Source organism: Balaenoptera borealis (genome assembly GCF_965194805.1).
Source record: "Balaenoptera borealis genome assembly, chromosome: 1".
NCBI classification, from domain to species: domain Eukaryota; kingdom Metazoa; phylum Chordata; class Mammalia; order Artiodactyla; family Balaenopteridae; genus Balaenoptera; species Balaenoptera borealis.
The window spans coordinates 128,895,219-128,907,914 of NC_138860.1; the positions used below are offsets into that span (position 1 = coordinate 128,895,219).

Consider the following 12,696-nt stretch of genomic DNA (forward strand, 5'->3'; position numbering starts at 1 on the left):
TCTGGCAGTTGCATGTCATAATAAACTGTGATGTGAAATAATGATCAACATGCTTATTTGCACTTGCCAGCCATCAGCATGTATATGAGCATTACTGTTATGTCTCTATAATATCCCAGCTTTAAACAAATGTGTATCTAGTTTATTCTAATTCTGTAGGAAGCCAAGTCATTTGTTTGGGTTACTCTTTCAAAGGTGTACCTATGCCCTCTTTAGAGTAAGTCTGAAATCTCTCTCATTCTCTCCATGGTAACACCATGAATACATTTTGTTGTCCAGTGTACAAATAGCCTCATTTGATATGGAGGTTACTTTTATTGTACTTGCATTCATTTTATAATAACTAATTTGTATGAACAGAATCTAGCTTATTGGCCTCAAGGGACCTCTAGATATAATCTGGATTCAATAGTAGTAACAACAACGATAATAATAAGTGAACTACCCCATTTGGACAGATGAAATACAGATTACAGATGTGCCTTTTCTAGCCATAGAGAAGAAAGCAGAGCTCAGTCTGGCTGGCTGTAGGTGTGGGCAGCGAGGTGAAATCTCTTGTCTTCAGTTATTTAGAATTTAGTGATGGAACCACGCAATCCAGGTAAAGTCTAAACAACTATGATAAACAGAATAGTTTATTTTTACTAAGGACCTTTTGTGATGTCCTAGGTACCACAAAGGCCTTCAAAGGTGAAATGGTCATTGTGTATACATACCCCTTCCCCCCAGATCTTCAATCCAAGAACGGAGAGAAGTATTGTAAAACCACAGGGGCTTAACTACAGGAAGACACAGTTTGGCCCATTGGTAACTTCCCAGGCTGCAGGGGTCTATAATGCCTTTCCTGGGAAAATAATTGGGGTGTTTAAGGAGCAAGTGAGAAACCCCACATCCTTCACATTGCCTCTTGCTTACTATAACATTTTTTTGCTTACATAATGTCATTTTCCTTTTGAGAGGTCCAAAGTCTTATTAGATATTCAGGTGGACCCTCACGGCACTGTCTGCTCATCACCCACCATGTTCTGTGCGCCTCTCTCTGTTTACAAGGACATCGTTTTGTGCCTAGTGATCACCCAACTGCAGTTGTTTCCAGGAGAGGTGAAGGAATGATGGTAATGCCACAGGAGAGATTAACTCAGTTTCTCATTTGTCCCCATCTACTAAGATAAGAATTGGACATGTGGAAGCTATTGCCCCGTAGTGTTGACCAGAAACAAACAAACAGCGATTTTGATAGTCTCTTTTGAAAGAGTAGTTATCCAATGCCTATGCTTTGTCCCCTATATTCAACAGAATTTTAGCATTGGATTGAGGTGAGATTTGTAGAAGTTTAAGGGCTGTTCAGTACTGTTCTTGGCAGTACATTAGAGAGCAAAAATGAATGCACATAGAAAACTAAAAAATAAATCTCTTTTACAAGGTTCTACATGAGAAATTCTCTTATAATTTTAGAAGAAAATTTTCATTTAATGGAGAGTTAATATACTTTCTCCTGTTAGATAGGGAGAACTGTAATCCACTGTTTCTCCCTTTGTCTTGACTTGTAGAAAGCCCACTGATACATTTAATTTCAATGCCAGCAACTACATTAGCCTTTGAGTTAAGCATTTCTTTTCAGGACTTTGAATTTCTATTTCTATTTTAATAATGCTATTGCATCCAGTTTTAAGTCATTTCGTTTATATTCATTCTGAAAAGAGGCAGCATATAGGTGGACAGGTAAATAGAAATGAAAACCTTGGATGTTCCATAATTGACTCTTTTCCCTTCTCTACACACAAAGTAGGTGAAGGACATATGACTCATACTAATCAAATTGGTAGGTTTCACAATGCTGAAAACAACTATTATTATAGAAGGTGGAAAATCTGTCTGGAATGTAATAAGATGCATTTATTTTTACCTGAGGCATCGGGGAGAGGTTAAACTCACTATCATGAAGGGATTCAAGGAGAGAATGAAGAGGCATTTATTAGGGATGTTGTAGAGGGGATTCATTCATATAAAGGAGTTAGACTCAATGACCTCTGAGTTCTTTCCAATCCTGAAATTCTATGACTCTGTGATTCAACATTTTTTTTTAAATTAATTAATTAATTAATTTATTATTTATGGGTGTGTTGGGTCTTCGTTTCTGTGCGAGGGCTTTCTCTAGTTGCGGCAAGCGGGGGCCACTCCTCATCGCGGTGCGCGGGCCTCTCATTATCGCGGCCTCTCTTGTTGCAGAGCACAGGCTCCAGACGCGCAGGCTCAGTAATTGCGGCTCACAGGCCTAGTTGCTCTGCGGCATATGGGATCTTCCCAGACCGGGGCTCGAACCCGTGTCCCCCGCATTGGCAGGCAGACTCTCAACCACTGCGCCACCAGGGAAGCCCCCAACATTTTTTATTGTTATAATTAGCATACAATATTATATTACTTTCAGGTATACAACATAGTGATTTGATATTTTTTATTCATTATGAAATGATCACAGTAAGTCTAGTTACCATCCATCACCATACAAAGTTAAAATATTATTGACTATATTCCCTATGTATGTATTATATCCCTGTGACTTTTTTATAACTGGAGGTTTTGTGCCCCATAATGCCCTTCACCTATTTTGTTTTGTCCTCCCACGTCCCTCCCATCTGGCAACTATCAGTTTGTTCTCTGTATTTATGAGTCTGTTTCTGTTTTGTTTGTTCCTTTGTTTCTTAGATTCCACATATAAGTGAAATCATATGGTATTTGTTTTTCTCTGTCTAACTTATTTCACTTAGCATAGTACCTTCTAGGTCTATCAATATTGCCACAAATGGCAAGATTTCACTCTTTTATGGCTGAGTAATATTCCATTACACACACAGACACACACACACACCACACCACACCACATCTTCTTTATCCATTCGTATATTGAGGGACATTTAGGTTGCTTCTGTGTCTTGGCTATTGTAAATAGTGCTGCAAAGAACATAGGGGTGGATATCTTTTTGAATTAGTGTTTTCATTTTCCTCAGTTAAATACCTTGAAGTGGAATTGCTGGATCATATGGTAGTTCTATGTTTAGTTTTTAAAGGAACCTCCATACTGTTTTCCATAGTGGCTGCACTAATTTACACTTCCACCAATAATTCACCAGAGTTCCTTTTCTCCACATCCTTGCCAACACTTGTTTCTTGTCTTTTTGATCATAGCCATTCTGACAGGTGTGAGGTGGTATCTCACTGAGGTTTGGATTTGCATTTTCCTGTTGATTAGTGATGTTGAGTACCTTTTCATGTGTTTGTTGGCCATCTGTCTTCTTTGGAGAAATGTCTATTCCGGGTTTCTGCCCATTTTTAAGTCAGGTTGTTTATTTTTTTGATATTGAATTGTATGAGTTGTTTATATATTTTGTATATCAACCCCTTATCACAAGTATTGTTTGCAAATATCTTCTCCGATTTAGTAGGTTGCATTTTCATTTTGTTGGTGGTTTCCTTCACTGTGCAAAAACTTTTTAGTTTGATTTAGTCACATTAATTTATTTTTGCTTTTGTTGCCATTGGATATTTGGAGACGTATCCAAAAAGATATTGCTAAGACCAATGTCAGAGAGGTTACTGCTTATGTTTTCTTCTAGGAGTTTTATGGTTTCAGGTCTTTCATTTAAGTTTTTAATCCATTTTGATTTTATTTTGTATATGGTATGAAAAAGTTGTCTAGTTGGATTCTTTCACAATTAGCTGTCCAGTTTTCCCAACATCATTTATTGAAGAGACTGTTTCTCTACATTGTACATTCTTGCATCCTTTATTGTAGATTAACTGACCATATAAGAGTGGGTTTACTTCTGAGCTCTCTATTCTGTTCCATTCATCTATATGTCTGCTTTTGTGCTCATATCATGCTGTTCTAATTACTATAGCTTTATAGTATAGTTTGAAATCAGGGAACATGACACTTCCAGCTTGGTTCTTCTTTCTCAAGATTGCTTTGGCTATTTGGGGTCTTTTGTGGTTCCATACAAATTTTAGAATTATTTGTTCTAGTTCTGTGGAAAATGCCATAGGTAATTTGAAAGGGGTTGTATTGAATCTGTGGATTGCTTTGGGTAATATGGACATTTTAACGATATTAATTCTTATAATCCATGAGCACAGAGTATCTTTCTGTTTATTTGTGTCATCTTCAATTTCTTTTATCAATGTCTTATAGTTTTCAGAGTAAAAGTCTTTTACTTCCTTTGTTAAATTTATTCCTAGATATTTTATTTGTTGAAGTAACAGTAAGTGGGATTGTTTTCTTCATTTCTAATGGTTCATTATTAGTGTATAGAAAAGAAACAGATTTCTGTTTATTAAATTTGTATCCTGCAACTTTACTGAACTCTTTTATTAGTTTCGATAGTGTTTTGGTGAAGTCTTTAGGGTGTTCTATATGTAGTTATGTTGTCTGCAGATAGTAACAGTTTTATTTCTTCCCTTCCAGTTTGAACACATTTTATTCCTTTTTCTTGTCTGGTTACCATGGCTAGGGCTTCCAATACCATGCTGATTAAAAGTGGTAAGCGTGGGCATCCTTGTCTTGTTCTTAATCTTAGAGGAAAATCTTTCATCTTTTTACTGTTGAGTACAACATTGGATATGGATTTGTCATATATGGCCTCTATTATGTTGAGGTATGTTCCCTCTATACCCACTTTGTTGAGAGTGTTTATCATAAATGGATGTTGAATTTTGTCAAATGCTTTTTTTCTGCATCTACTGAGATGATCATATGATTTCTTACATTTGTTTCATTAATGTGATGTATCACATTGATTGATTTGCAGCTATTGAACCATCCTTCAATCCCTGGAATAAATAAATCCCACTTGATCATGGTATATGATCATTTTAATGTATTGTTGTATTCAGTTTGCTGATTTTTTTTGAAGATTTTTGCATCTATGTTCATCAGGGATATTGGCCTGTAATTTTCTCTGTGTGTGTGTGTGTGTGTGTGTGTATGTGTGTGTCTTTGTCTGGTTTTGGTATCAGGGTAATGCTGGCCTCATAGAATGAGTTTAGAAGTACTACCTTCTCTTCAATTTTCTGAGATAGCTTGAGAAGAATTGATAACTCTTTTTCAAATGTTTCATAGAATTCCCCTGTGAAGCCATCTGGTCCTGGAATTTTGTTTGTTGGGAGGTTTTTTTTTTATTAATGTTTCAATATCATTACTAGTGATTGATCTGTTCAGAATTTCTATTTCTTCCTGGAAATTGAGTCTTGGAAGTCTTGGAAGATTGTATGTTTCTAGGAATGTATCCATTTCTTCTAGGTTGTCCAATTTGATGGCATATAACTGTCCATAGTGTTTCCCTATTGATTTTCTGTCTGGATGATTTATCTATTGATGTAAGTAGGGTATATAACTCCCCTACTGTTATTGTATTACTATTCCTTCTTTATGTCTGTTTATATTTTGCTTTACATATTCAAGTGCTCCTTTGTTGGGTGCATAAATGCCACGAAATGTTATATTCTCTTGTTGTACTGACCCCTTTATCATTATGTAATGCCCTTCTTTGTCTTTAGTTACAATCTTTTTTAAAAGTCTATTTTGTCTGATATGAGTATGGCTACCCTAGCTTTCTGTTTGTTTCCATTTGCATGGAATATCTTTTTCTATCCCTTCACTTTCACTCTGTGTGTGTCTTTAGAGCTGAGGTGAGTCCCCTGTAGCAACATATTAGGTGGGTCTTTTTTTTTTTTTAAGCTACCCTATGTCTTTTGATTGAAGAATTTAATCCATTTGCATTTAAAGTGATTACTGATAGGTATGTACTTATTGCCATTTTATTAATTGTTTTCTGGTTGTTTTTGTAGTTCTTCTCTGTTCTTGTCTTCTTCTCTTGGTTACTTCTCTATGGTTTGATGGGTTCCTTTAGTGTTATGTCTGGATACCTTTCTCTTTATTTTTTGTGTATCTATTTTAAGTTTTTGGTTTGGTCATGAGGTTCATATACACCAACCTGTATACATGGCCATGTATTTTAAGCTGATAGTCTTAAGTTTGAAGGCATCTAAAAGCACTGCATTTTTACTCCCCCCTCACATTTTATATTTTTGAGATCATATTTTACATCTTTTTATTATGTGTATCTTTTAACTACTCATTGTGGTTATAGTTGACTGTCCTACTCTTGTCTTTTAACTTTCAGGCTAGCTTTTTAAGTAGCTGATCTAACACATTTACTATATATTTGCCTTTACCAGTGAGTTTTTTTTCTTTCATGTATTTAAAAATTTCTATTCTGAAATAGAATAGAAATTTTCTGTTCTATTCTATTCTTTTCTTTTCCACTTAAAGAAGATCCTTTAAGATTTCTTGTAAGGTGGGTTTAGTGGTGATGAACTCCTTTATTTTAGCTTGTCTGGGAAACTCTTTATCTCTTTTAATTCTGAATTCTATAACCTTGCCAGATAGATTATTCTGGGTTGTAATTTTTTTTCTTTCAACACTTTAAATATATCCTGCCACTCTCTTCTGGCCTTGTAAAGTTTCTGCTGAAAAATCAGCTGATAGCCTTATGGGATTTTCCTTTTATGGGATTAGTTGTTTTTCTCTTGCTGCCTTTGAGATTCTCTCTTTAACTGTTGCCACTTTAATTATAATATATCTTGTGTTGATTACTTTGGGTTCATCTTGTTTGGGACTCTCTAGGCTTCCTGTACCTGGATGTCTTTTTCCTTCCCCAGGACAGGGAAGTTTTCAGCCATTATGTCTTCAAATAAGTTTTCTGTCCCTTTCTCTCTCTCTTCTTTTTCTGGGACCCCTATAATGCAAATGTTAGTATGCTTGATGTTTTCCTAGAAGTCCCTTAAACTCTCTTCATTTAAAGAAATTCTTTCTTCTCTTTGCTGTTCTGTTTGGGTGATTTCCACTATTCTTTCTCTAGATAGCTGATCTACTGTTTTGTATTATATAATCTGCTACTGGTTCCCTCTTTCAGTTATTGTATTCTTCAGCTCTGATTGGTTCTGTCTTATATTTTCTAAGTCTTTGTAGAAGATCTCACTGTATTTCTCCATTCTTCTCCTAAGTATAGTGAGCATCCTTCTGACCATTTCTATGTACTCTATGTCAGGTAAATTACTTACCTCAGTTTCATTAGGATTTTTCCTAGGGTTTTATTTTGTTCTTTCATTTGGAACATATTCCTCTGTCTCCTCATCTTGTTTGACTCTTGGTGTGTGTTTCTATGAATTAGGCAGAACAGCTACCTCTCCTAGTACTGAAGGAGTAGCCTTGTGTGGGACTGTCTACTCTGTAGACTGTTTGTACCTGGTAGCTTTGGCAGGCTAACTGGAGCTGGAGCAGGTTTGAGTTGGGTGAAGTCTCAGGGTGCATTGTGCCAAGGCTGCCTTGGCAGGTTGGCGGGAGTTAGAGTGGGCATGCGTTGGGGACAGTCCTGAAGCCACCTTGGTGGGGCCACTAGAACAGGAGCAGTCTCTGGCTGGGGACAGTCCCTGGGTGTGCCATGTTGAGGTCACTTTGGCGGGATGGCTGGAGCTGGGGTGGGTGTGGACCAGGGGGAGTTCTGGGGGTGATTCAAACAATGGCACTTGCCAGTGCCCCTTACATCAGAGAGAGTTCCTGCAATTCTCTGCCAGTTTGGCAGAGGCTCTAAGGTTAGTAAATGGATTTCTTTTCCACATAATCTAGGTGCCCTTTAAACTAGTGTGTTTTTTGGTTTGTTTGGTTTTTATTTTTTGCGGTGTCTCAGGATGGGTGAGTCTGCGCTCAGGTCCCTCAGTAACATCTGTCCCTGTTGCAGGTTGTGGGGTCAGGGGTGAGGTTTCTGTGGATATTGTTTCTCTGTCTTTCCTACAAATTTCTACATGGTCCTTCTATTTGTAGAGCTGTTCAATCAGCCCTCACAAGGAATTGCTCTCTAGGTAGGTGAAGATTCGGTGTGTTCGTGGGAGGAGGTGATTTTAGCGTCTCTCTACTGCACCATCTTGAACCTCTTTCTGTCTCTGTGATGCAACTTATAATGCCAAAGCAGAGAAGGAAGAGTTCAGCTTCTGCCTACGTGATGCACACATACAGGTCTATGTTGATGCTCACCACAAACTTTTGTAATTTCTAAAGTGCCGTTATTAAGTAGACATCTCAAATTATTGTGACAACATCATGCTGTCTCCTAAATTTATGCAGTTCTCATGAACTTTTTGTTCGTTTTGAAATAATTGATATGCTTCTTGTCACTGTAGATGGAAATTGAATGTCTAAAAGTGGGGTCCATCATCATGGAAAAACGTGAGGAAAAGTTTATTGAAAAAAGTACACAAAGGTTAATAAAAAATATAGATCCCATGTTGTAAAAATGTATGGAAGAGGTTAAAAATCATTTTGACTTGTAAAATAGTTTGAAATAAAAGGCCTATATCCATAGCACTCCTTCGAAAACTTTTAAATAATCTCAAAATGTGGAAGGAAATAAAAATAAATAATTTCCCTGAATGGCTAATTCTTCAGAATGCAAATGTGAGTTGAAGATGTGCTCTAAACCTGGCATTTATTTGCCTCATTCCGAATGGAGCTAATGGCCTAATGTGATCAATTATTTATCAGTGTGACTCTTTACTACAGGAAGATGTAGACTAACACATGTCTAAAATTCATAGCCTATCCCTTGTATGCCTCAGTATGTGAGCTTGTTCTTTTTTTATGTTTTTGCACTTTGAAGAAACACCACCTACAAATTATTCCTAATGATGAAAATAATCGACCTAAAAATACTATTAAACGTTGCAAGCACCTTTAAATCAAAAGATTTAAAGAAAAGTATTCATTAACTGTGTGCTTGTTATGTGTCCGGCAATGTGCTAGGTGCTAGAAATACAAAGATGAACTGAGCAAAGTTCCTGTCCAACAGAGCTTGCAGTCTAGTAGGAAGAGCAGATGATAAAATGATTAATGTGGTGAGTACAAAAACAGAGTTATTTACATGGGCTCTGGAAGCAAAGAAGAGTGTGCACTAGGAGTAGGGAAAGGGGAATCTGGAAAAACCTCAGAGTAGAGGTGACCCGTGAGCTGGTTCTTGAAAACATTCCAAGAAAAGTCAGCAACACACATCAAAGTACAGAAGCCTAAGAAAAATTGTCCTAGAAATGGTTTGGTGTACACCCAACGTGTACATGTGTGGGTGGTGGAGGCATGAAGGTCAGGATGAGGTGGAGAGCAAGGATGCTGAAAAGGTAACAATGAGCAGAATCACCAAGGACTTATTCAACATACCAATGTGTTTGGCATTTCATTCTGTAGACTCAGAGGAGACATTGAAGAATTTTAAGTAAGAAATCGACAGAATGCAATTTGCACTGTAGAAGCTTTTGTTTAGCAAGGACTTGAGAACACTACTCTGTACAAGATCTATGGTGAGCACTGGGGACACAAACCTCCTAGAAATGATCCCAAACTTCACAGTTTGTCCTTGTTCTGTTGTGTGTGTTTGTGTTAGAGAAGTAGGGGAGAGGAGTGCTGTGGTCAAATTGGAGACTGCAATGTAGTGAAGTGAACATTACATAGAGGTGCAGGTTGCAAGAGAAGCCCTAGGGAGAGAGTAAATCACGTGGCGGGAGTGGCACTGCTTGCCTGATGTGGTCATTCCTGAGGGTGATCGAAGGACCTGTAAAGGTTTTGCTTCGTGTAGGGAAGAGCAAGGAGTAACTCAGAGAGAGCCAGATGTGTGAAGGAAGAGACCTTGCATGATTCATGTTAGAGTGTTGTGAGTACTTACAGTAGTAGGAGGGAGAGTATAGTTGGGAGATTAAGTTGCATAGGTAGCAAGAGCCCAGATAGCGAAAGGCATTGTATATCCTAAGGCAAGGAACTTGAACTTTATTCTAAAGGGCATGAGATGAATGGCAAGCCTCTTATTGCTCTTAATCAGTGGAGTTGCAAGGTTAAATTTGCTTTAGTTGTCTGTACTTGCCATTTCTCCTTTCTCCCCTTCATCACATTCTCTCCAGTAGAGATTTATTCCCCACTCTCCTCAAACTGATTTTGAAAATGTCACCAGTGACTTCCATCTTGCCAAGTGTAGTGGGGCGACGTCTTTTATTTTAACTTCACAGCAGCATTTGACAAAGGTGACCACTCTCTCCTTTTTGAAACACTTTTCTCTTGGCTTCTGTGATATCATACTCACCTGATGCTTCTTCCACCTCATTGGCATCTCCTTTATAGTCTTCTTCTCTGGCTCCTCAACCCCTGCTTGATCTCCGAACGTGAGAGTGCCTTGGTCCTCGTCCTTCACTCTTCTCTTTCTCTAGTCTACTTTTAGACTAGGCCAATGACTTTAAATACTGTCTATATGTCAGTGACACACAAGCTTTATATCTCTAGCAATGAATCTTCCATTGACCTCCATATTTCTTTATTCAACTGCCTTCTTGACTTCTCTATTTGAATTCATAGTATTCACACTTAATTTGACCAAACAGAGCTCTTGCTTCCTGTTCCCACTCCAAAGCTCTAAAACCTCCTCCCCCAGTTTTTTCCATTTTAGAAAATGACACCAATATCCCCACCCTGTTTTACTCAAATTATAGGTCCTTGGCTTCCTCTTTTTCTCCCCTCATCTCTCACATTCAATCCATCAGCAAGTCTTATTGGCTTTAGCTCCAAAATATTTGTATATCCCCAAGCCACCTACTTCTCCATCTTTCCTACTTTCACCCTCATCCGTGGCACTATATATCCTGTCTGTACTTTAGCACTGGACTATAGAATGGTCTTCCTTCTCTCCTTGTGTTTCTATAATCCATTCTACATACAAAACTCTTGAGTTTTCAAATCATGAACTAATCATAGCTCTTCTTAATACATTTTCAATAGCTTTCCATACCATTTAAATTAAACTCAAACTCGTGTCCTACATGAGTGCCCTCTGTGTGACTCACATCATCCCCTACCACTCTCTCTCTCTCTCTCTTATCCTCTTATTGTAGCCATGCTTGCCTTCTTCTCATTTCTTGAAGATTTTAAACTTGCATGCATCCTGGGGACTTTGTATTTGTTATTCCTCTGCCTGAAATGCTTGGACCCCAGACCTTTGCATGACTGGCTCCCTCTTGCCATCTAACTCTTAACTGCCATTGCCCGAGAGCCCTTCCTGACAACCCAGTCTTCTGATCACTATCTACCACATCATTTAATTGTATTTTCTTGAAAGTTTCTTCATTCATTTCTTTCTTACACAATTAATATCCTGTCTAAAATATCAGGTCTGTGAGAAGCAAGAACCTTGGCTGTTTCATTCATCAGTGTGTCCCATGGAGTTAGAAAAGCCCCTGACACATAATATATACCTGTTGAATGTGTAAATGAACTATTATCCTAGCTCTAAAACCAAGGATATCCTGGAGAGTATAGAAACTAGTTGAAATGAAGGCAGGACACCATTTAGAAGATTATTTCAGTAATCTAGCTGACAAGTGATTAAAACCTAGACTAAGGCAGTGGCTCTAAGAGAGAAGAAATCTAAGAGGTAATAAGAAGGCAGAAATCTACAAGGCTTTAGGACTGATTGTATTCAATATGCTGGGGGTAAAAGAGAGAATCTAGCATGACTGTGCCTAATAACTAGCTGGATTGCAGTTACATTCACCAAGGTAGGGAACACATGAGGAGGAGCAGGAATGGTTATGAAGGGCAGAGAAAATCATGAGTTTAGGTTTTGAAATGTTGAGTTTGAAATGCCTATGGACTATCCAGGGAAGAATATTTAGTAGAGAGTCAGAAATATACTTCTGAATCTCTTTGAAATATCGATATATTTCTTTTAACTAAAATAAGTATCTAAATAAAAGGGAAAATTTGAAAGAATGTTAAAATCTAATAGAAAAATGTGTAAGTTTTATCTTCTGAGAAATGCTTCCTGATCATCCCTAGACTGAACTTCAGTACCTTCCTTGGTGCTCTCAGAGTACTCTGTGTGCTTATAATACTGTGTTGTAATTAGTTGTTTGCTTGGATGGATGGGATGGGGGGGGGAAGGATGTCCAAGAGGGAAGGGATATATATGTACATATAGCTGATTCACTTCATTGTACAACAGAAACTAATGCAACATTGTAAAACAGCTATCCCCCAATTAAAAAAACAAAAAAACATGAGTTCTCCCAAGTAGAGCTGCACATAATAGACCTGTAAATAACAGTTTCGATCATGTTATACCCCCTATTCAAATTTCATCAGTGAGCTCCCGCTGCCTAAAAGTTAACTCCAAATGCTTTAACATGATATTAAAATCGCAACACAAATTTGTCTTAACATATCTGCCTAAACTACACTCTCTCTGGGGTTTCTAAACCCTTGAACTCTCTGTTGAGCCAAACCAGTTGTGTTCATCTCTGCAAGGTCTGAAAATTGATTTTGTCCGTGTCCTAGAATTACTCTAATTCAGGTATGATGACTGGTACTAACAAAGCTCACAAGAGACTGATATATAAAGCCAGAATGTTAATGCAATCATTTACATTGAGAAATTTAATTGCTGAGAAGACCTGATGTTCCTTTTGGCCTGACCAGCACATTGTTCCCTTTAGGCAAACTGTACAAGAAACCTAATTATCAAAAGGTTGCTGACTGAATGTATAGTCAGAACAAGGAAATTACATGAGTGGAATGGCTAATGGCATCAGGCTCTGCAGCCTGTGCTGTCTATC

At 37.7% G+C, this 12,696-nt stretch overlaps 1 protein-coding gene across 4 annotated transcripts in view; it reads left to right on the forward strand.

Annotated features, from left to right (window-relative positions):
- SLC44A5 (solute carrier family 44 member 5) overlaps positions 1-12,696 on the forward strand; it is a 356,753-nt gene that overhangs the window by 202,326 nt on the left and 141,731 nt on the right. The window lies entirely within an intron of this gene.